General features: G+C 46.1%; 1 protein-coding gene and 1 pseudogene across 3 annotated transcripts in view; one reads left to right on the top strand and one right to left on the bottom strand.

The window, feature by feature from the left end:
- Positions 1 to 23,392, top strand: part of CACNA1C (calcium voltage-gated channel subunit alpha1 C) — a 777,231-nt gene that overhangs the window by 323,297 nt on the left and 430,542 nt on the right. The window lies entirely within an intron of this gene.
- LOC136393918 (large ribosomal subunit protein eL34-like) lies at positions 8,153 to 8,543 on the bottom strand (annotated as a pseudogene).

The raw sequence follows: 23,392 nt of genomic DNA, 5'->3' as shown, positions 1-23,392 counted from the left end.
TCGTGAGGCATACTCTTGGCAGGGCATTCTCCCGGGGGTCTGGGCAGATGCGGCATCTGTGAGGCCACCGAGAGGACAAACATCCCAAGCCTCCTTTTTCTCAAGAAACCTTCAGTGACTCTGTGTGGACCTGCTTCAAAGTCTGGGTCCCAACTGAACCTACTCCTTGCCACAAATCCTCAGCCTCACCAGGGCAATCTTAGTGGGCCCCCAAAGACTTGCTTTTACTTCTATATTTTGAGTCTGTCTTGAAGAACACAGGGGAAGAAGCTGCTTGGTAGATGTTATTCCTCGGGCCTGGCCTAACAGAGTTGCACAGTTGTAAGGAGTCTCAGCACTCGGGCGCCTGGCTGCTTTCCTGTTTCTCTTTACCTCCTCACTGTCACACAGAAAGAGTCCTGCTGTGCACATGCCTGTGGCATGGCAGCAGAGGGGCTCCGTGGCTGTCTCGACCTCATTGTCTTCTGCAGCAGAGGCAGGTGACTGCATGGCCGGTACTGCGGGGTGCTTATCCACCCTGCTCAGCACGTGTCCATAGGCCCAGAACCAGCGATGGGATTCAGCTGGTTCCCCCCGGTTCAGCAGAACCGATATATGATTTTTTGTTGAGTTCGGCAAACCGGTTGTTAAAATGGCAATTGTAAACAGGGTTCTCCGTAAGGTGAAAATTACAAATTTAGATTCTTTACTCTTTTTTAATGTTCATCTGTGCAACAGCGTATTCTAAGTGTCCATAGTAATGTTCATTCTGTCCATAGGTGAAAAAAATTTGATGGACCTATGCTTGTAATATTTATTCATTTCATAAAACTCATTATACCTCTGATCAAATGCTACATTTTAATTCCCTCATATTTGTTACTTCAGTAGGAATTGTGGACACAAATCAAGAAGCAATATGGAAATATTTTAAGTAACAGCTTTATTGTCTTTTGTCAGGTATTATTTAATACTTTTTTCATTAATATTTTAAAACTCATAATCTACTTTTGTGTATCTCTTTTATTGTTCTTACTTAAATAGTAAATGCATGACATAATAAACCACTTTTCTGGTATATATATATATATATATATATATATATATTTTTTTTTTTTTTTTTTATGCTTAAAACAATCATTAGGGCAGAGAACCAGTCGATAAATTATTTGAATTCCACCACTGCCCAGAACTTGAATAAAATAAGTACACAGCTAACAAATCAATTTATAGGCAAATAAGACTTGGATGTTGGCTCTTATAAAGAAATTGCTTGTATTATATATGTATTATGCTTGATTTTGTCTCTACTAGCAGGACAATGTCTCATTGATACCTTTGCTAATTAACTCTAGGTTAATCATTAAGGGTTATTTGTCCATGTGACTTTTTGATCATCTCGAATCTAAACATCAGCATCTCAACATGAGGACCCAGGTGCCAGGCACATGACATTAAGGAAAGAAATAGAGCTGGTGAAGAAGCTGGGCTCCTGAAACCTTCTCTCTGCAGCCAGGGGAGCACCCCTGGGTGCTGCGTGAGGAAAACCAGGGCAGCTGGCACCTGGAGACATGTTGTTTCTTTCAGAACTGAGGAGAGACCTTGATCTTTCCTAGGAATCAATCAAAGTGAAACCTGAGGAAGAATGTAGACTTCTTGAAGTAACTTGGCAGAGAAAGACCAGGCAGACAAAGGAATGTTCAAAGAACACTGCAGGATGGCCCTGGCCAGTTAGCTTAGTGGTAGAGCGTCGGCCTGGCGTGCAGGAGTCCCGGGTTCGATTCCCGGCCAGGGCACATAGGAGAAGCGCCCATCTGCTTCTCCACTCCTCCCCCTCTTTTTTCTCTCTGTCTCTCCCCCTCCTGCAGCCAAGGCTCCACTGGAGCAAAGTTGGCCCCGGGCACTGAGGATGGCTCCATGGCCTCTGCTTCAGGTGCTAGAATGACTCTGGTTGCAACAGAGCAACGCCCCAGGTGGGCAGAGCATCGCCCCTGGGTGGGCGTGCCAGGTAGATCCCGGTCGGGCGCATGCGGGAGTCTGTCTGACTGCCTCCTTGTTTCCAACTTCAGAAAAATACACACACAAAAAAAAAACCAAAAAAGAAAAAAAAAAACACTGCAGGATGTTGTGACCACGGCATGTCACATGCTTAGAACAGAACCCGGCATATAGGAAGTACTGAAGAAGCTATTACTGTTACTTCAGTAGTCACCGCTGGTTTGTGGTTTCATTTTACGTGGTTTCAGTTACTCATGATCAAACACTGTCTGAAAATATTAACTGTAAAATTCTAATAATAAAGTTTTTTTTTAATGTTTATCTCACTGATTTTAGAAAGGGGAAGGGAGGGAGCGAGAGAGAGACAGGAATATCGATCTGTTCCTGTGTGTGTCCAAACCGGAGATTGAACTGGCAATCTCTGAGCTTCGGGTCGATGCTCTAACCAACCGAGCTATCTGGCCAGGGCCATTAATAAACAATTCTGAAGTTTTAAATTGTTTGCCATTCTGAGTAGCGTGATGAAATCTTGCACCATCCTGCCTGTCCTGCCTGGGGCCTGAACTCTCCCTTCATCCAGCATATCCACGCTGTAGAGGATTCCCACCTGCTAGTCGCTTAGTGGCCGTCTCGGTTATCACAGGGCGTGTGTTCAAGTAGCCTTTATTTCACTTCATAGTGTCCCCAAAGCACAAGAGTAGTGATGTTGGCAGTTCAGACAGGCCAAAGAGAAGCCAAAAAGTGCTTCCTTCCAGTGCAAGGTGAGTACAGTGTCATAGTGATTTTGAGAGAGACCACATTCACATAACTTTTATTATAGTGTATTGTTATAATTGTCCTATTTGATTATTAGTTATTATTACTAATCTCTTACTGTACCTAACTTGTAAATTATACTTATCATAGTTATATGTGTATAGGAAAAAACATAGTATATATAGAGTTCAGTATATCTGTTTGGTATATAGGTTATAGTATATCTGTAGGTTCAGGCATCCCCTGGGGGTCTTGGGACGTGTCCCCTTCAGGTAAAGGGGACTGCTGTCTTCAGGTTAGTCAGAGAAAGACTCTACATTCTAGTAACTGAAAGTGAGTCCCTTTTACTTTGCTGCCTCATCCAGATCTACTGGTACCAGATGATCGGACTGAGGATGCTACAGACATTATTCCTGAGCCCTGAGAAGGATACAGAGATGATGATCAGTGAGACCATCTTTGGCTCAGGCACATGTAGCTAATAGGGAGTGCTCAGGGGAACGTGCTCCCATATGTTCATTTGGAAGTCACTGCAGGAGCCTGAAGGGGCTACGAATGATGCAGAAGAGAAGCAGTTTCCCTGGAGTTTTCAGGACTTGAATCCTTCATGGCAGTAACTAGCTCACAGAAGAAAGTGGGGTACTAATGAGGCTGGGATGTGCTGGTTGTCATGGGCCATATCCCGAAACCACTAGAGCACTCATTTCGGGTAGGCTTGAAAGATGAAATGGGCTCTCATACCTAAAGGATGGGGTCTGGCTGGGGGGCAGGGGGACTCTCTGTTTCTCTCAGTACCAATGTCTGGACATCAGTTTTATGCAGGTTTTGCCCTTGACCCTGTTGAGTACTTGATGGGGAAGTGTTGATTATACTGTGCAAGGGACATAGGTTTCACATGCAGCTTTTAGTAGGCGGGGCTGGCTCATCGGAGCTCTGTGTGGCACTCAGCAGGGATAGCCTTGGCTCTGGTTTTAACGAGCAACGTAAGATTACACTGGGTGCTTGACCGATGATGATGATGATGACGACGACATCATCGTCATCACCGTTGTTGTCAGGCCTTGTGCTGCTTCCTACACAGCTTCCTCCTTTACAGCAATACATCGTCACTCTGTCCATCCCATTTCTAACTGGACACCCAGCAGCCATACCAAAAAGTGCCGAACAGCCCAGGTACTCACAGATAGTAACTAACACCTTGGAGTAGTTTAAATAAGAACCACTCCTGCTGGCTTCATTTATCCAGCTGTGAAGTATCTACGGAGGTTTCTGAACTGTGAGCATTCCCTTAATAGGAGGCATGCCCTGGAAAAGGCAGTGTTTATCTTTGCCCCATTGGGGGTGGTCCCGAGACACCCCAGCTACCGGGAAGCCTCCCACAGTCTTCACTGGGTGCCATCACAGTATCCAGCAGTTGGTGACTGTCAGTTCAGACTTGAGAAAGAGACCGTAACTATCACGATGATCATGGCAACCCTTGGTCGAGCATGTCCGGTGGGGGTGTTCTACACGCATGGTTTCTAATTCTTACAACTGCAAAAGGTAAACATCCCTAAATCCTATTTTCTGATGGGGAAATGGAGGCTTATCGAGCTCAAATATCTTTCCCAGGACAGTAGGAGCAGCTGGTGGGGCTGGAGTTCCAGCCTGAGTCTGACTGATTCCGAGGCTGTGCTCTCTGGGGCCTAGTGCAAGGGTGCAGTCTAAAGCAAGAGGTGATGGTGCTGGCTTTCAAGGAGCACCAGATGGCGGAGTGCTGGCTGGGAGCTTCTGGCTGGGCTGGGACGTGGGCTCCCCACGATGCTCAGGCGTCAGACATGGGACTGATGTCTTTGTCAGTAGACAGCGGTCCCCAGGCGGCCAGGCGAGTTGGCAGCGTTCCTGGCCCCAGCACATCCTGCACAATTCCTTCAGCAGGCACAGGCTTCTTGACAGGGAGTGACAGCTGTGATTCAGCACGTGCACCAGTGGCAGGAAGAGAGGGGGAAACGAGGGGGAAAGGACTGTAATTACCTCTTAACACGTTTCCACATTTCTCTGCTGTCAGAATGGTTTTACTTTCTGATTTATTTTGATCTGCTGGAAAATTAGTTGCTGCAGTGAGTTTAGTATGTAATCACTGTCCTGCTAGCGAGCAGTTGCCGTGAGCCGTGTGAGCCCGGCAAACACAGCTTTTCTCTCTGCCCAAGGTGTGCAGTTTCTGTGTGCGTTGAGGGCCAGGGGAAAGGGATGACTCTGCTGTCTCCCTGCCCATCTGTGTACCCTGGCTCCTCACCGTGACCCTCAGAGGGGTCAGCCTTGTAGGCGGTGTCTTCCCAGAAGGTTCATGCCCCGATGGATTGTCCGGGGAACCTCCGACCTGAACTCTTCTGCCCTATCTTTCTCCCTGTCCTACAACAGGTCTTCTCCTGGTTTCCGCCCTCCCCCACCACATCGGCAGGGACCTTCCATCTCGTGCCAGCTTGCAGACCCTCCCAGCCACAGATCCCACCCTGGACCTGCTACCACCATCTGCTTTCCAGAGCCTGACCCCCTCGTAGAAACAAAGGGAGCTGGGTGGACACCCCTCAGTGTACTTCACCACCTGACCTTTGTACCATTTTCCATGAGAAGGTGGCCAGCCTTCTCATCCTCCCCACCCTCTCTAGCTCTTCTTTATCACTATAGATTAGTTTTTATTTTCTATAGTTTTATATAAATGGAATCCTCTGTGTATTTACTCTCTTTGATTTCTTTCATTCAGTGTAATTACCATGAGGTTCATGCATGTTGTTGGATGTATTGATAGGTCATCCCTTTTTGTTACTGAGTGGTGTTCCATTATATGCATATACCACACTTGTTTATCTGTTGATGGACATTTTGGTTATTTTCAGTTTGAGGCTATTTAGAAGTCACTATGAACATTTGTATATAAATCTTGTATGAGTATATGCTTCTTTTGGGTAAATACCATGGAATGGAGTGGTTTCATTGTGTGATATTGTATCTTTAACTTTTAAGAAGTTGCCAAATTGTTTTCCAAATTGGTTGTACCATTTTACACTTCTACCAGCAATGTATGACAGTTTCAGTCCCTCTCCATCCTCACCAACAGTTGGTATAGTCAATTTTAAAATTTTAGTCATTATAATATGTATACCATGATATCTCATAGTGTTTTCAATTTGCAGTTTCCTAGTGACTAATAATACTGAACATCTTTCATATGCTTATCTGCTATATATATCTATATATATATGTATCTGTTCCCCATTTTATAATTGTTTTGTGTTCCTATGATTGTATTTTGAGAGTTTTTTAATATATTCTGGATATTCATTATTTATTAGATATGTGCTTTGTGAATATGTTGTTGTGGCTTGTTTTTTCTCTCTCATCTTTGTTGGAAATCAGCTTTCAGATACGTATGTATCTATCTGGACTCTCTATTGTGTTCCATTGACCAATTTGTCTGCCTTTATGCCAATACCATACTGTTTTGATTACTATAGCTTTGTTAAGTCTTGAAATTGGGTGGTATTAGTTACCTCTTGAACTTTGTTCTTTTTATAAAGTTGTTTGAACTGTTTTAGGTTTTTTTGCATTTCCATATGAATTTTAGAATCTTTCGATTTCTACGAAAAGAAGTTTTTGTTTCATGTATTTTGAAACTCTTAATAGGTGTGTAAAGATGTAGGCTTGTTATGTCCCCTTGAAGAATTGACTTTGTTGTGAATATACCTTTTTTTATTCCTGGTTATATTCTTTGCTCTGAATGCTTGATATTAATATAGCCACCCCGTTTTTTTTTATTCATGTTAGTATTGTATATCTTCTGTCCTTTTACTTTTAACCTATTTGTGTCTTTAAATTTAAAGCAGATTTTTTTTATAGCAGCATATGGTTGGATTTTGCTCTTTTATCTAATCTGTCTCTGGCTTTTAATTGAGGTATTCAGACCAGTTGGATTTAATATGATTATTGACATATAGTTAGGTTTATCATGTTGATACTGTTTTTTATTAGTAACTTATGTTTTTTGTTCCCTTTTCCTGCCTCCTTTTCACTTGAGTACTTTAGGGTTCACAGTATACATTCTTAATTCATGACAGTCTACCTTCAGGTGTTATTATACTACTTCACATACCATATAAAAACTTTACAATACTATACTTACTTTTTTCTTCCGTCATGACCTTTTGCTATTGTCATACATTCTACTTATGCCTTTGTTATGAACATCAATATGTTGTTATTTTTGTTTAAGCAGTCTTTTTAAAAAAAAATCATATACATTTCTGATACTCTGCATTCCTTTATGTAGGTCTGTATGTCTATCTCATATCACTTTCCTTCTGCTTAAAAGGACTTCAGCATTTTTGTAGTGCAAGTATTCTGGTAATGAAATATTTTAACTTGTGTATGTCTGAAAATAAGTATTTTTTTTTACCTTTATTTTTGAGATAGTTTCACTTAGTATAGAATTCTAAGTTGACAGCTTTTTCCTTCAGTAACTTTAGGCTCTTGTTCCACTAGCTTCTCACTTACATTGTTTCCAACAAGAAGGTTGCTTCCAAGCTTGTCTTTGTACCTCTACATAAATTTGTTTTTATGTTCTGGCTACTTTTGTATTTTTTTTTTTTTTTTTGTATTTTTCTGAAGCCGGAAATGGGGAGAGACAGTCAGACAGACTCCCGCATGCGCCCAACCGGGATCCACCCGGCACGCCCACCAGGGGCGACGCTCTGCCCACCAGGGGGCGATGCTCTGCCCCTCCGGGGGGTCGCTCTGCCGCGACCAGAGCCACTCTAGCACCTGGGGCAGAGGCCAAGGAGCCATCCCTAGCGCCCGGGCCATCTTTGCTCCAATGGAGCCTTGGCTGCGGGAGGGGAAGAGAGAGACAGAGAGGAAGGAGGGAGGGGGCGGGGGTGGAGAAGCAAATGGGCGCTTCTCCTATGTGCCCTGGCCGGGAATCGAACCCGGGTCCCCCGCACGCCAGGCTGACGCTCTACCGCTGAGCCAACCGGCCAGGGCCTGTTCTGGCTACTTTTAATGCTTTTTCTTTATCACTGATGTTTAATGATTTGATTATGATATATGCCTTGGTGTGTAATTTTTTTCATGTTTCTCATGCTTGGAATTCATTACTCTTCTTAAATCTGTGGGTTTATCTTTTTAATTAAAAATTTCCCCCAACTTAGGTTGTGATTTGGACACTCTTACCAAGGCAGTAAGGTGGGGAAGTCATAGAGTTCACCTTGTTTCCCATGTCACACAGCTCTCCTTTTAAGTTAAACAAATTGTCCTGTGTTTACTAATACCTAATGTCTTCAAAACTATTTCATCTTCTTCCTCCTCCTCTTCTCCTTCTCCTTCTTGTTGTTATTGTTGTTGTTGTTCTTCTAAATCAGAACAAGCCTTTTAATTGTTTATATTACTAAAAAAATGTTTCTCTTTTTTTTTTAAATTTAGCTTTCTGACTCTGTGCTTGTGCCTTCAACACTTTCACAACAATTTTCTGCTCCTCAATAAGGAAAGCATGCCTGATCCTGTCACAGACACGTTTAGCACATGTGGATCCACCATAGGCCCAGCTGACATGTTTTTTTGTTTGTTTGTTTTAGAGAACTTCATTAGAACTTTAGGTCTCAAAGCACAAACTCTGTGAAGTCAGCCGGGGAACATGCCAGCCATGTGCAGATTTGTGTGCTTTCCTAGTCTTCTTGTTATAAAGGTAAACAACTCTATTGCAAGGGTTCAGGACATCCTAGTTCTGTTATCGGCTACATTGGCTACAGCCTCCAGCGATATGCCAAGTGCTGGACCATTGTAGAGGCTGGAAGACACCACCCCTGGAAGTAGAAAAGGAAAGTGCTTGTGAGTTCCAAAATCTATTGTTTCATATGTTTTGGGTTTTTTTTTTTCTATTTTGTTTTTGGTTTTGGCAGTTTCAAGTAAGAATGTAAATCTGGCCTCTGTTATCCCATCGTGGCCAAAAGCAGATGTCTTCAGTTCTATGAATTTTGTCAAATTTATATAATCACATAATCACCACCCCAATCTAGATAGAAAATGATACCCTCATGGCAAACAGTTCTTACATGCCTCTTTGTAGTTACCTCTCTTCCCCAGCAGCTAGCAATCACTATGGTTTCTATCCCTATAGCTTTGCTTTTTCCAGAATATTAAATAAATTGGATCATACAACCCTTTGAATCTGGCTTCTTTCAATTTAGCAAAATACTTTTGCAAGTCATCCATGCTATTGCATGCATATGCTGTTCATTCCTTTTTTATTGCTCAGTAGTATTCCATTGCATGGATGTATCACAGCCTTTTCAGTGATTTGTGAGTAATTGCTCCAAAGAACCATAGCTGTTAGGGAAGAAGATCCCATTTCAGGCACTAGCCCAAGTCTTTATGCTTTCTTCCTTCTTTGCCTCCTGTCTTTCACCCACCTACCCTCTTTCTTTTCCTGTCACCTCACTTTCCGTAAGAGGAGCCTAGGTAGATTTACCTAATAATTTGAAAATGGTGATCATTTAAAAACAAATCCAAGCTTTTCCATCTGTACTGCACAGGCTGAGACATCTTCTTCTATCTCCAAAGGCAGACTAATGGTTACAGTTTCTGGAGGGGTGAAATCCAGGGGTGACATTTCTGGAATTTAGTGGACTTTACAAGGCATCACACTTGGAGCTTGGATTGGAATGCATCCAGTTTCTCCTGATTCCTCCTTCTCGTTCTTTCCTATCCCCAAAGAAAGGATAGTCAGAGTGGACCAAAATATGTCAGACAGCCTGAATGATTTTCTGGACTGCAGAACTTAATGCTTGGATTTCCTCCTCAACAGGAAAGGAACCTGTCTTGGGTGTAAGGCAGGATTGACAGCTCTGTGCAAGCTCAATGTCAAGAAAACATGGGCTCTCTTGTAGGGCCCCAGAGCCCTGCCTGGGACAGTGACTTTAGGAGGAGGTCACTATGACCACTTCTTCCCCCACAGCCACATCAGCGAGGAGAATGGTGGTCCATGTAAGAGCTTAGGAGAAGGAGGAACAAGCGTGCTCTGTACACGTGTGTGCACAGTGTCGGAACCAGCTGGGCCCACTGAATGAGCTGTCAGGAACGGGTGAGGCTTAACTGATTCCTACCAGAGAAGGGGGTGGGGCAGGAGACCTGCAGTCTGGCTGTGGCAGGTCTCCATAGATTTAGCTTTCTTCAGTCTTGGTCCACTTCATTAAGGCTCTTCCACATTCTCAAGGATGTAGAGTACCTGTCAATTAGGAATGTTTCTAGTGTCAAGTAATAGGATATTAAGAAGTCTGGAAGTAGCCTCAGCGTTGGTCCAGCAGCTTAAGATTCCCCTGAGGACGAAGGCTTTTTATTTCTTTCCACAGTCTTATACTACGCCTGTTCATACTCAAGCTTGTTCTTGAAAGATGGTTGATGCAGCTCCAGGCATCACACCCACATTTGAGGCAGGGAGAATTAGGAAGTCATAGTGCCAGTAACACTCTGTCCCTTCGAACAGAAAACAGAAGTTTTCCCAGAAACATCCTAGGATAATACATCCTGAAGTTTAATATGAGTGAGTACAGTCTGGGGTTCTTGTTGAAACACAGGTTTGGATACTGTAGATCTGGAGTAGAGCCTGAAACTTCACACTTTGACCTAGCTCCCAGAGTATATTAGTGCTGCTAGTAACCACATGTTGAGTATCAAGGTATCAGACTACTTCTTCATCTCATCACCAGAATCCAGTCACATGGTTATAGCTAGCTGCAAGGGAGGCTGACAAAGTACATTACTTTTTTCAGACTTTATAGTAGAAGAGGCAAAAGAGAAGTAAGAAGGGGAGAATTTGGGTAGGAAATTGTCAGCTAGAGTTCTCAGAATGCAGGCTACAGAAGCTTCTGAAGTCACAAGGTTGGCTTGGGATGAATTAGAGCCTTCCTGTCCATAAGGGAGGACTATAGATCTGCATACACCAACCTACAAAGACAGGTTATCCTTGTCCCAAGCTGGGTGGTCCTGGGTGCCAGGCTGTGAGTGACTTAACAGAGCAGGGATTTCAGTTACAGAAACTCATTGCCGCAGCACCAAGCCCAGTGCTTGACACACAGCAGTGCCCAATAAGATGTATGTTTCACTGAAATGTTACTAGCACATTTTCTTACTACAGTGAGTCTCAAACAGCCGTGTGTATACACGAGTTGAACAAGGGGAACCTTGTTAAAGGGCGGATTCAGATTCAGTCCATCCAGGATGGAGATCCAGGGTGCTGCGTTCTTGACAGGCTCACAGAGAAGTGCTGCAGCTGCAGACCCTGGACCTACTTTGAACAGAGAGGGCCACGTCCTCCTCCCTGACTTACCAGTGGTCATTTGTCCTTCATTCATGTAAGGGTGTTAGCAGATATTAGATGTAGACCTTTGGAGGTTGGGGCTCTGGCTGTGCTTTCCAGGCAAGGAGGGGAGGGCGGGGGGCTGGTTGCCTATAGATCTTATCTCTTACTTCCCCTGGGCCTTTGCCTGCTCAAAACAAAAATGAGCAACATACCCAGAAAAGCCAAGCAAATCTTTCAACAACTCTTAACTAGCTTGGCTCCAGCCTTGAAACGGGAACACGCCCCTTACCCCCACCCCCACCCCCACCCCCCCCCCCCACCCCGGTCTCAGCCCTGGCCTTCCAGAAGTGCTGGGAGCTCATTGGCTGTGTGAAGGGCTGATACTTTTTGGATGTTTGAGTTTCCGTGGCCCAGCGTGTTCTTCGGGCAGGACATTGGGGGAAGCCAAGGAGAAGGAGGGAAAAATACATTTGTGTCGGGAGTGGGGAGAGCTGAATTCTCTAGAGCAGAGCTCAGGATATTTTTTTTTTAACTAGTGGGAACCAAGTTACTGGAATTCCTTCTGAATTAAAAGTCAAACAAAAAGTTTTGTGTGGTTTCAGTTACACAAGAGGCTGCTGCCAAGACGCAGTGAGTGAGAGAGCTGGTGCAGGAGGAGGCGGTGAGGGGCCGGGGTGAGCGTGGGCAGGACAGAGCCCAAGGCCATCCCAGAGCCATGTTCTTGGTTGGGGCTTGCTGTCAACTTCTATGCTGTCAACTTTTTGAGGGAAAGAACTAACTGTACCGGTCCTCCTCCCAGGATCAAAAGGGGAAAAAGGCGGGGGTGGGGGGTACGTGAAAGTGATGTGTAGACTGTAAGGCACACTCACATGTAAATGGTTATCATGTCTTTGTAACTTACTCTAGTTCAGGGCCTTGCCCTCTGCAGGATCTTGCTTTGTTCAGTTTCCTGGCAGAAAGGCAGCCAGGCCAGACCGCCCTCCTGCTTCTCAGCTCTCAGGCTCTCATTTCAGTTCTGCTCAAATGGGAGGTGCGGCCAACGCTTGCTCCAAGTGCAATTGACTTCTACTGGCAACCCCCAAACTTCATTGTTCTCAGTGCCTCAAGCCTCCTGCCTGCTAGGTTCCTGGTAGCCAGAGAATGGGTGTGGCCAGAGCTGTACCTCCTTTCCTCCTTCCAGCCTGCCTTCTGGCAAGAGTACTCCTAGCTGTGAAAAGGGCCTGGGGTAAGGTCTGTAGGATCCTGGCTTGGCCTCCTGTGGTGCCTGGCTTCTTCCCTGAGGAACAAGGGGTCACTAGGGCTGGCAGCAGCTTGTCTCTCAGACCTTGGATCCTATTTAGAAACATGTCATGTCTGTCTAGTGGTCTATCTGCATGTTTATCCAGCAGGAATTTCCTCTTCCTTGGTCAGGTGGGTTGATCATGAGAGCTGATTGAAACTCACTGTTTGGAACTCTGCATTCAGTGTTATCAAACTCACTGTTTGGAACTCTGCATTCAGTGTTATCAAACTGATGGGTTGGAATGGACAGTAGTGGGAGTATATTTACACCATGGAAATTGGCAAATGCTATAAACCAGAGCTTCTCTTTCACTGTTCCTTCATGAAGCTGTTCATTAAATACTTACCAACATACTCCTGCTTATGACCACTAGTGAAGGTGACATAGAGATGAGGGAAAGCCCAGGTAGCAGCGAGAATCCTTCCTTCCCCATAGCTTGTGCTGGCTGCCACTGAGCAGCTTGGTTGAACTTCGGATCTCTGTCTCTGGGACTCTCTTTGGATACTTCATTCCCCCAAGAGGGTTGATCCAGTTCCACCTGAGGCCTCTGTTCTGGAACAGAGCTGGGCTAACTCCAAGATGAGTTGTAGACAGATTTATGTTTTGTGCTCCTAATCTCTCTCCCATCCCCTCCCACCATTCCCTAGTACCCAAACCTTGTCTTATTATCTGTCATCATTTCTATTCTGTGACACTCTGCCACCACTGTGCTCATTCAGAGAGAGCTTGGTGCTTATCTAAAGTTATCAGTCCAGGGAATACCACACGGATGGTGCAGTTCAGTCATTTCCCACTGGATGTGGGGAAATGCTTTTTAAATAACATAGCTTTTCAGGTTTTGTGGGGGTTTAAGTCATTGCCTTTGGGGATTGGAAGTCACTTAGAGATCTTTAGCCCTCATTTTATAGGCAAGGAGGCTGAGGAGAGAGGTTTCCCAGAGGCCAAACACTAAGAAAAATTAAGTTTCCTCAGTTCCATTGCCTGCTTTTTCACTTACTTTTTGAAAGGGTCTTCATTGCATGTGACTTGGGAGGCATGGAGAGTTAGCAGAAGCTAAACATTCATCATCTGTATTTGGCCATTTCTGTCTTTACTTGTCCTCTGACTTTGCTAAGAACTTTGGAACTAGACTGGCCTGCTTGACTTTCATGTAGAGTTAATGTCAGAACTCAGGCCCGAGAACCAGGTTTACTTGTGTATATGAAAAGGGAATAGGGAATAAGAATCTTGACATTTCTAGGTTCTCATCTATTTTTTTAATAAAGGATCTTGAAGAAATGTCCTGGGGGCTGGTATTCCTAGACCAGATTTTTGTGTTTTTTTTTTGAAGTGGAGGAAGCAGGTGAAAATAAATGTGCCTTAGGCAGGATGCCAGGTTTGAAGGGCCAGTGCCATAGGTGTGGCCCCGAGGTCAGCTGTAGGGCCCCATGGGGGAAGGCATTGCAGGTGATGTGGAACCTGGTGACCTGGTAACCAGCTGATGCTGACGCTGCTGGTTGGGGACCACACTTGGAGAATCACTAGTGTGAACAATTCAGTTACAACTTAGAATCTCTGTCAGTATGACCTGGGCATCAGAATTTTTTAAAACTCCCTATCCTTGGTTGGCAAACTGTGGCTCGCAAGCCACATGCAACTCTTTGGCCCCTTGAATGTGGCTCTCCCACAAAATACCATGTGTGGGCACTACCTCGATAAGGAATGTACCTACCTATGTAATTTAAGTTTAAAAAATTTGGCTCTCGCCTGACCAGGCAGTGGCGCAGTGGATAGAGCATCGGACTGGGATGCGGAGGACCCAGGTTCGAGACCCCGAGGTCGCCAGCTTGAGCACAGGCTCATCTGGTTTGAGCAAAGCTCACCAGCTTGAGCCCAAGGCCGCTGGCTCGAGCAAGGGGTCACTCGATCTGCTGAAGGCCCACGGTCAAGGCACATATGAGAAAGCAATCAATGAACAACTAAGGTGTCGCAATGAAAAATGATGCTTCTGATCTCTCTCCATTCCTGTCTGTCTGTCCCTATCTATCCCTCTCTCTGACTCTCTCTCTGCCTCTATAAAAAAAAAAATTTGGCTCTCAGAAATTTTAATCTATGTACTGTTGATATTTGGCTCTGTTGACTAATGAGTTTGCCGTCCACTGCAGATGATTCTAACGGATGGCCATGGCTAAGAACTATATATTTCAAGTTACTGGTTTATAGCATCTTCAGATAGCGACTCACTGGTCAGATTGTGTGCCAGGCAGTGTGTCAAAGTGGCAGAAACCTTTAGGACTTCCACTGATGACTGAGCCATGAAAGGGAACAGAGCCCTGCCCAAGGTCAGCGGCGGTTTTCCTTGTCCCTTGGAGAAGTGAAGTGCAGCCTGCCCTCTCACCCCTTCCCCCTGAGCGTTAGCAGGTGGCAGGCTGCTGACAGCAGTGCCTCTGCCCGGAGCCTCCTCCCTCCATCCAACAGCCAGCTTCTCTCTGAGCTCTGGCGATTGCTTGCCGAATATGTGACGCTCAGCTCCCTGCCTCACTCTGGAGGTTGAGACCCTTGTGCCGGTTCTGCCACCTTGAGCAGTTTAGGAACCAGCCAGCCAGCTGGCCCTGGCAGCCTGGACACCATAGTCAATTGCTCTGGAATAGGTTGACTGCACCCAGACAGTGCCCCTTCCACTTCTCCCTGTCAAGTGTGTTTGCAGCTCCATTTTCTTCTTTGAGCCGGCTCTCCTGGGAGTGGGTTTGTGTTTCTTGATGGGGGTCTGTGTTTTCTGAGGCCTTCAGGAGGGGCTGTGGGAGCTGGGCTGAGAACTGTCCTTGTGTTCTGTGTGTGTTGTCCTCGACAGCTCCGAGTCTCCTTGGTCTGGTCTCCCCAGGACCCCATGCTGTGTCTATACCATGTGAGGAGGTGTGTGGGTGAAGTCCTGCACTGCACGGTCCCTCTGCCCAGTGGCTCTGAGCCCGTCGGCCGATTCTTTGTTTAGTGTCGTCTTCGTTGGCAGGGCTGCCACGCTAGCCACCAAAAGGTAGCACTAATGTGTTTGTGTGATCTGACGTTTGCAATGTAAATGGAAGGGAAACACATGTTACAGAGAGGGAAATTTTAATTTAAAATCTGTTCTCCAACTCAGCCTGCCTGTAAGGATAAAGAAAGGCAAACCTGTCAGGCTGCCAATCAGTTTAAGAGAGTTTCCTCTTGCAAAGTGGACCAAGTGTAAGAACTAAGAACTGGGTCTTCACTGAAATCAGATGCCTTTGATTGATTGTGTACCAAATGCATCCCACATGCGGATGGTGTGCCCCGCCCCCAACCAAAAGCTGCCGAGGGATGCTGGGCTTCCTCTCCTATAAGATGAAGGGTGTGAGGTCGCCGGTTCGAAACCCTGGGCTTGCCTGGTCAAGGCACATATGGGAGTTGATGCTTCCAGCTCCCCTCCCCTTCTCTCTCTCTGTCTCTCCCTCTCCTCTCTAAAATGAATAAAAAAAAAAAAAGATGAAGGGTACAGGCGGCTCTGAGGGAGGCTGAGAGTCAGGACTTTACGTGGGCAACTGGCACATGTCAGAGAGAAGAGCACAAGGCTCATCCCCAAATTGTGTATCATCCAGGGGATGTGGCTGTCAAGGCCTTGGGCCCAATTGTTATCCCCAGTTATTTGCAGCCCCCGGGAAGAAGTGGGTCAGAGGAGGGGAACCAGCCATCTCCAGAGGCAAATCTCTGGGACAAAGCTCACTATTAGAATGATTTTTTATGGAAATCTCCAGGGAAGGGATGGAAAAGAGCTACAGATCCATGAAATGTGTGCCTGCTGCCTGGGCTCCGGTACATTAAAGAAATTAGATACGTACAATGGAAATTCATCCATGCAACAAACGTTTATTGAGTTCAGGCAATGTGCTGGCATGGTGCGAGGCACTGGGGATGCAGCGGTGGGTAAGCGGTGGGTGAGACCAATGTGGTCCCCCTACCCCCCCCCCCCCCGTCAGATTCCTGTACCATCAGAGGACATGAACATCGGAGGGCAGTATGTGATGAAGTCTGGGCCACATGCTCTAAGGTGCTTAGGTTGCACACCTAGTTCTGAAGTGTCTTTTGAAAAGTGCTCAAACCCAGGTATTTGTTATTTATTTTGTATACAAGAGAACAGCTTTTTTATTTTGCTTCTTACCTGCTCACACTCTGCTCGAACTCCTCTTCTGCCGATAAGAGGAAGTTTGTGTCAAGTAATGGGCCATCACTAAATACTTAACCTGGTCTACCCCTCGTGCTTTAAACATGAGGACACTGAAGCCAGAGAAGTGAAGGAACTTGTCCAAAATGGTGCAGCTGTTTAGTGCGAAAGCCTGAATGGAAACCTGCTTTCCTGACTCCCAGCTTAGTGTTCCTTTGACTTGGCCTCATTTGTGTCACATTTGCAGAAATGAAGTCAGTTCTGGGAAGTTCTTGGGCACTTATCGCTAATTGCTCTGAGTGTGAAGAGTTAATGTTTTTATTGACCCAGCAGAGCTGAAGTCTGCAGGTGGAGGGGTGTGGGCAGGTGGAGAGTTGACATCAAAGAGCCTTCTGGCCAGCACCTGACCTCCTCAGCAGGTGTGAAGGCTTTTAAAGTTTGGGGCTTCGGGAAAGGGGTGATGCCTGGACACTGTCGTCTGGGCCCCTCTTGTCTCAGCAGAGCAAGTGCCTGTTCCCAGAGAGTGACGTTAAAGATTCCTCTAGAAAGCTCTGCGGGGTGGTGGTCCTGTGAGTGGAACTCTGGGGAATAAGTATGAGAATGCAGGAGAGAGTGCTGGTTGGAGGCAGAGGAAATAGTGTGTGTCCAGGAACTTCCTTTCCCATCCGTGCAGCTCTTGGGAAAACGACCAGAGGGCAAGGGACAAGGCTGCGGTGGGAATATGACTCATTGTGCCACCCACACAAGGTGACCAGATAACTCCCGCCTGAGCTTCATGCCAGGAACATGCACAGGGCCATTCCCCAGGGACCCCATTTGCTGGGTCCAGGACTGTTCCACTGAATGGGAGAGGGAGGAGTCAACCCTGTGCTGGGAAAAGGAGTCCAGGCCTCATGCCAGTGTAAGACGCTCTCTTTGTCTGGAAAGGCCATACTTTTCACAGGCATCTGACACATGTGTGAAAGGAGGGATGTCCCAAGAATGAAAGTTCTAGTACCATCAGCGCTGGTTCTAGGGTCTTTGGGACAGGCATGGCTGCTGTCCTTGACTGCTCTTGAGATAGCACATCTCTGGCCTTCTCAAATGGGTTGTCTGAATCAGCCAACCTATCAAGGAAAAATGGTGGTTTCCTGCATGGATTTTGAAGTTATGTCCACTGGATTTAAATCCTCCGTTCTACCAGCTGCCAACCATGTGGGCATTTAAACTTGCTGCATCCTAAATGCTTTGTAGTATCAGAATAACTAATGCATTATAGCATTAATAGTATCCAAAGCACCTAGTCATGTGTCTGAGTCATAGGAGGCACTTACATGGTATCCCTTATTAAAACAAAACAATAAAAGGTCCTTCCTTTGAAGCCAAAAGAAAAAAAAGTTATTTGGAAATGAAGCAGTCTTTTAACAAGGGAGCCTCAAAATCCAGAAACACCAGCCAGAACAATCAAAATGGAACCCAGATGGGTATTTGTCCCAGGGCTCTTTGCTTCCCTGGAGCCAATGGGAGAATTTACCTGCACCACCTACTGGTAGTTCCTTGAAACTACAAACTCTTTTTCTGGTGTTGGCTCCTTGGTGAGGGGGACACTGAAAAAAGAGGTGGGAGGTGGGTGGGGGGGGGGGGGAGGAGAAGGTAACTATTAGTTTTGCAACTGTTTTGATTACTTCAAATTGGGATGTTTGTAAATAAGATGTTAGAGTCTGAAAATTTTGTTCAGCATAGATTCAGTTTTATTAAAACTTGTCCCAGCCACATCCTGCAGTGGAGAACACAGGATCTGGCTGTGATAGGAGCTCGATGTGATTTCCCAGCGGTAGCCACGGAAAGTGCTTTTCCTGGTAGCGCATGCAGGCTACTTCTGGTCGGCTGTTTGTCCCTTCCAGGAAACGAAACAAGAGCGGTAAATGTAAACAACCCACTGAAGTTGGTCCACTTGCTATTAGTGTCACCTCTGTTGACTACAATGGGAAAAGTGATACACATACAGGAAGAATTTTCCAGAAATACTTAGTCAGAAGAGAGAGGTCCAAATTAGCGAGCCATGCCACGTTTTGTTTTGAGTTTTAGTTTGGGAAGTATCTTTCTGACTGAGAAAGCAAGGAAAGGCCATTTTTGCTTCTTAATTCTCAGTCAGGTTTAATGGCCTGACCCAGTCTGGGGCTGTTCTGAGCCTGGCTGTCAGGAAACCTAGCAGGAGGGCATCACCAGGACTGGCAATTAGGGAAAAATCCATTGACAGAGCAGCCATTAAGCACTTCAAAGTGCCAGGCCTTGTGCTGCTTGCTTGCTGGGGAGGCAAAGAGGTATAGGACCCGACCTTATCCTTAAGAAGATGATGGCTCAGGAAGTGAGACAAGCTTGTGCTAAATAAGTACACAGCAGGGAAGTGAGTGATGACTCCCATCCGACAGGTCCATTAATTTTTTGGAATATTATAGAAGCAAGTATGCAAGTGTGTACTTAGATGTGGCTCTGACCTCTGAGGTGATAATTCAATTTCATATACACTTACTGTGTCCTTTCTCTGTGTAGAGACCATTGCTGTAGATGCTCTGGTATCTGGAGAAGGATAAGGTTGGGTACCCGTTCCTACTCTCTGTGTTCTCCCGCTCCTGCCAGGTACGGCACAGAGGTAAGGAGCGCTACGTCAGGAATCCACCCACATTTGAAACCTCTAGCACTCAGCTGTGGGACCTTGACTAAGTGTTTGAACCTCTCCGTAGCCTCCTGTACCAACAGACTGGTAATTGGTATCGACTGCGAGGGCATCAGGGTGCTGTGGCGGCCAGAGCAGACAAGCTGAAGGCATGGAGGTGGCGGGGGGCGGAAGGATGCGTAGAGCTGGGTAAACGGGGTGGGCAGGGCAGAGAGTGATATCTAAACACAGCCGCCTCTTCCGAGTGGCCTGGGGACCTTCCAGTTCTCAGCCAAATCTCTGTCCCAAATGGGCAGACCCTGGTGAGGAGCCAAGTGGGAATGTGTTTCGGTGTCCCTTCTGCCTTCCCTTCATTCCTCTTCGTCGGTGCCCTGCAGCACTAGACCCACAGGAGCGCTGGTGTGGACCTGCGTGCCTGGTTACAGGGGCACTGCCAAGGAGCTTTCTATAATTGCTTCCTTTCTTTGATTTTTCTGGCGTATTCATTAGTTTGAAAAGCCCTTGGCAACTCAGGAAATTCCACTTCTTTCTGTCGCTTCTTTATACCTTTCTTGGTATATGCCCAGGCACAAACACTTGCGTGTGTTATTTCATTTTTCATGGGGCTCTCTTGTAAAATCCAAGCCCTGGTGATGCGTTTTGGGCTGGGGGAGGGAGAGAGGAAAAGAGTAGGAGGGGAGAAGGTAAGGAGGCATCTGGACACTGAAGTCTCAAGGAGCCAGGGGCTGCACTTGTCACAGTGACCAGTCATCTTGCTTCTTCATGTCTGAGCATTTGTCCCCTACCAGGGGTCCAGAGGGCCAGAGGTGCTTAAATGACAATCCTCATAGCTACAAAGGCCTTTTATTACAAAACAAAACAATAATAATTTTAAAGTCTTCTCTGAAGACCAAAAGTGAAAGAAATGGGCTCAAGCCATGAGTAAGTAGCAAAGGTGTGCTAGAATTAACATGAGTTTTTCCTGGTAGAGGTCAAATGCCCTTTTGCTTATTAACAATAAGCTTTCGGTAATTATGAGTGATTTTTTTTGGACTGTGGCATGATAAGTCGTATCTGCAGGTAGTGGGATAAACAAAATGTCTAGCCCACTTATAATAATAAGTGTTGGTATAATTAGTGTTTTTTAATCCTGTGACTCCATGAAAGCCTCTAAACCTAGAATATTTCACTGTCTTTTAGAATAGCTTCCTTTGGCATATTACTTGTTTTTATATGTGTAGACTTTATTTTCCAAACTCTATAATACATTTATTATTTTTATTCATTTCTATACCAGAGCCTAGAATGGGCCTAGATTTTTATAAACAATAATGTTTGAGTGACCAATAGGTTATAGCCACGTCTAGATCCTGCCAGTGCCTATATTATTATAATGTATCTTTCTTCTTGAGATGACAGGAGCTCTTGTAGTACCTCTAACATCCAGTTTTCTTCTCTGTGTACCAGTGTATTAATTTAACCATTTATTAACTGTATAATAATACGTGCCAACCATTGGTAGGTGTTGGCGACCCAAGGTGACACCAGGCACAGTCCCAGCCCTGAGAGGCATTCACCATCCACATGGGGAGACAGACATTCAAACTGAGATAAAGATACAGTCTTTCTACAATTTTAAAGTGACATCAATAATATATTAATATAGAGTATGTATTAATGATTTTAAATGAAGTGCCTTTTGCCTCATGTAAAAAGAAAGAGCTCTGTGGAGGATCCAGTTGATTTGAACCTTGAAGCTAAGTAGGAGTTGGTGGTACTGTGGAGTGAGAGCAGGAAGAGGGGTCTTGGCGGAGGAAAGGGTGGATGGCCCGTGGCTGGAGGCATGTGTGTGGCTGAGGTACGTGAGGAACCCTCAGTAGGGAGCTTGGTGAAGGAGAGGAAGCTGCAGGTGGAGGCTGGACCCTGAGCATGGAGCCCTGGAGCATGCTGGGAAGGAACTGCTCTGTTCCTGTGGACTGTTGGGCAGTGCCCTGATGAGACTTGGGAAGGCCCCTCTGGTGGCAGTAGAGAGTAGGTGGGAGGAGGGAGAGTAGGGAGGCTGGACAGGAAGCCATCATGGTAGGTCAGAGAGGTCAAGAGCACCTGGACTGCAGTGGAGAGAGTGGGGATCCAGGTAGAAAGCAGGTCTGAAAAGAGGTGGCTGTGTGTGTGTGTGTGTGTGTTGGTGGAGGTACCAGCCTCTGCTGTTGGAGCACACCGCAGAGCTTGAAGATACCAGCAGGGCTGAGATGGGAAGAGGGTCAATGAGAGTGGAGCTCATGCCATCTAAGCCAGAAAAGTCCAAGAGAGCTGCTGGTTACAGTGGCTCTGTTCGTTAATATATATGTCACCGTAATATGAAGCATCTCTGGTGGCTGCTGGGACTGCAGACACAGTGTTGTTCACACCGACCCAGACAAGCAGTGAAGGCAGCTTTCACCATTGATCCAGCAGAAAACTGAGCTGTGAGTGGGCTGGGCAGTCTCTGTTCATGTATGCATCTGTATGTGGCCTGTCATGTCTGCCCCTGTTGGGATCTCCGTGGTCAGTTAAGCAGTACCTGGGCCCACAGTTCTGCAGCGTACTCTTCCCAGGGAAGGGGTGTGTTTGGCATTTGTCTCCCATCCTACCCCTTCCTGCTTCCTCCGTCTCTGGGACCTGGATCATTGCAGTAGTCTTCCAGCAGGCTCCTGGCATACAGCCTCACACCACTCAGAGCTTTATGAATGCCTCCATTAGAATCTTTTTCTGAACACTCCCCTTCACCCTTTAATCCCCCCCCCTTTTTTTTCTTTAATCCCCTTTTTAAAAGCTTTGTTGCCTGACCTGTGGTGATGCAGTGGATAAAGTGTTAACCTAGAACACAGAGGTCACTGGTTCGAATCCCTGTGATTGCCTGGTTAAGGCACATATGGGAGTTGATACTTCCTGCTCCTCCCCCTTCTCTCTCTTTCTCTCCTCTCTCTCTCAAAATGAATAAATAAAATCTAAAAAACAAAATTAAAGAAATCCAGGCAGTGGCGCAGTGGATAGAGCGTTGGACTGGGATGCAGAGAGGACCCAGGTTCGAGACCCCAAGGTCGCCAGCTTAAGCGCAGGCTCATCTGGTTTGAGCAAAAACTCACCAACTTGGACCCAAGGTCACTGGCTCGAGCAAAGGGTTACTCAGTCTGCTGAAGGCCCGCGGTCAAGGCACATATGAGAAAGCAATCAATGAACAACTAAGGTGTTGCAACGGGCAACAAAAAACTAATGATTGATGCTTCTCATCTCTCCATTCCTGTCTGTCTGTCCCTGTCTATTTCTCTCTCTGACTCTCTGTCTCTGTAAAAAAAAAAAAAAAAAAGAGAGATTCCCCCCCCCCCCCCAAAAAAAAAAAAAGCTTTGTTGGCTCCTTGAAGCTTAGACTATAAACATCCTTTATTTGACAAGTGGCCCTTAGCAACACCCTCAAGCCTACTCCTCATTATTCTCCTTCCTAAATCTGCCAAAATGGCCAAAGTGACTTAATCCTTACTTATTCATCTCAGGCTTCTTCCCAACTCTGTCAAATCCAAGGCCTCTCCCTCTTACCTTTTAAGGCTTTGTTCCAACCCAGCCCCTCCAGGGCAGCATCCCTCCCCAGCATCCTGCCGCCCACCTGTACCATCACCCCGTGGCACAGGGCAGGTGTGCCTGTGCACTCATTCCCAGGACAGTGCTGGGCCTGCTATGGTCATCACATGATTTCACCACATGACCACAGTGTGGGTGGGCGTTCGCTCTATTTTGTGAATGAGCGAGTGGTGACAACTGGGAAACCCACAGCGACCCTATCAATAGGCACCCTCTGTTTGCATCTCCTGTTGTGCATTGCGTGGGTATGTTTTTGTGAACACATTGCTTATCGCCGTGATTGGGTTGTACCCTCCTCTCAAGTACGGGAGCAGCCTTGCTGGGCAGCAACGAGAATGGAGTCACATGCCAGAGTGCTCAGAAGATGAGGTTGCTCAGCTGCAGGTGTCATAAAAACGGGTGACCTGTACCCTGTGCCGTAAAGATGGAAACATGAAAAGGGAGTGGGGAAGAGAGAGATGCTGACTGGTGGTGAGCGAGCACAAATGTTTACCCATGCAGATGGGGAGGGGACATGCTTTAATGAATGGAGGACTCTTCACCCCAGGGACAGAGGGACCTGAAATCCCAGGCTGTACACAAGGCCCGAAGCATTTCTGTAGCGGTCTGACCTCCCAGGCCACAAGCCGCTGGCAGTGAAGACAG

This window comes from Saccopteryx leptura, chromosome 2 (assembly GCF_036850995.1).
Source record: "Saccopteryx leptura isolate mSacLep1 chromosome 2, mSacLep1_pri_phased_curated, whole genome shotgun sequence".
Classification (NCBI taxonomy): Eukaryota; Metazoa; Chordata; class Mammalia; order Chiroptera; family Emballonuridae; genus Saccopteryx; species Saccopteryx leptura.
This window is presented reverse-complemented; position numbering and strand designations above follow the sequence as displayed.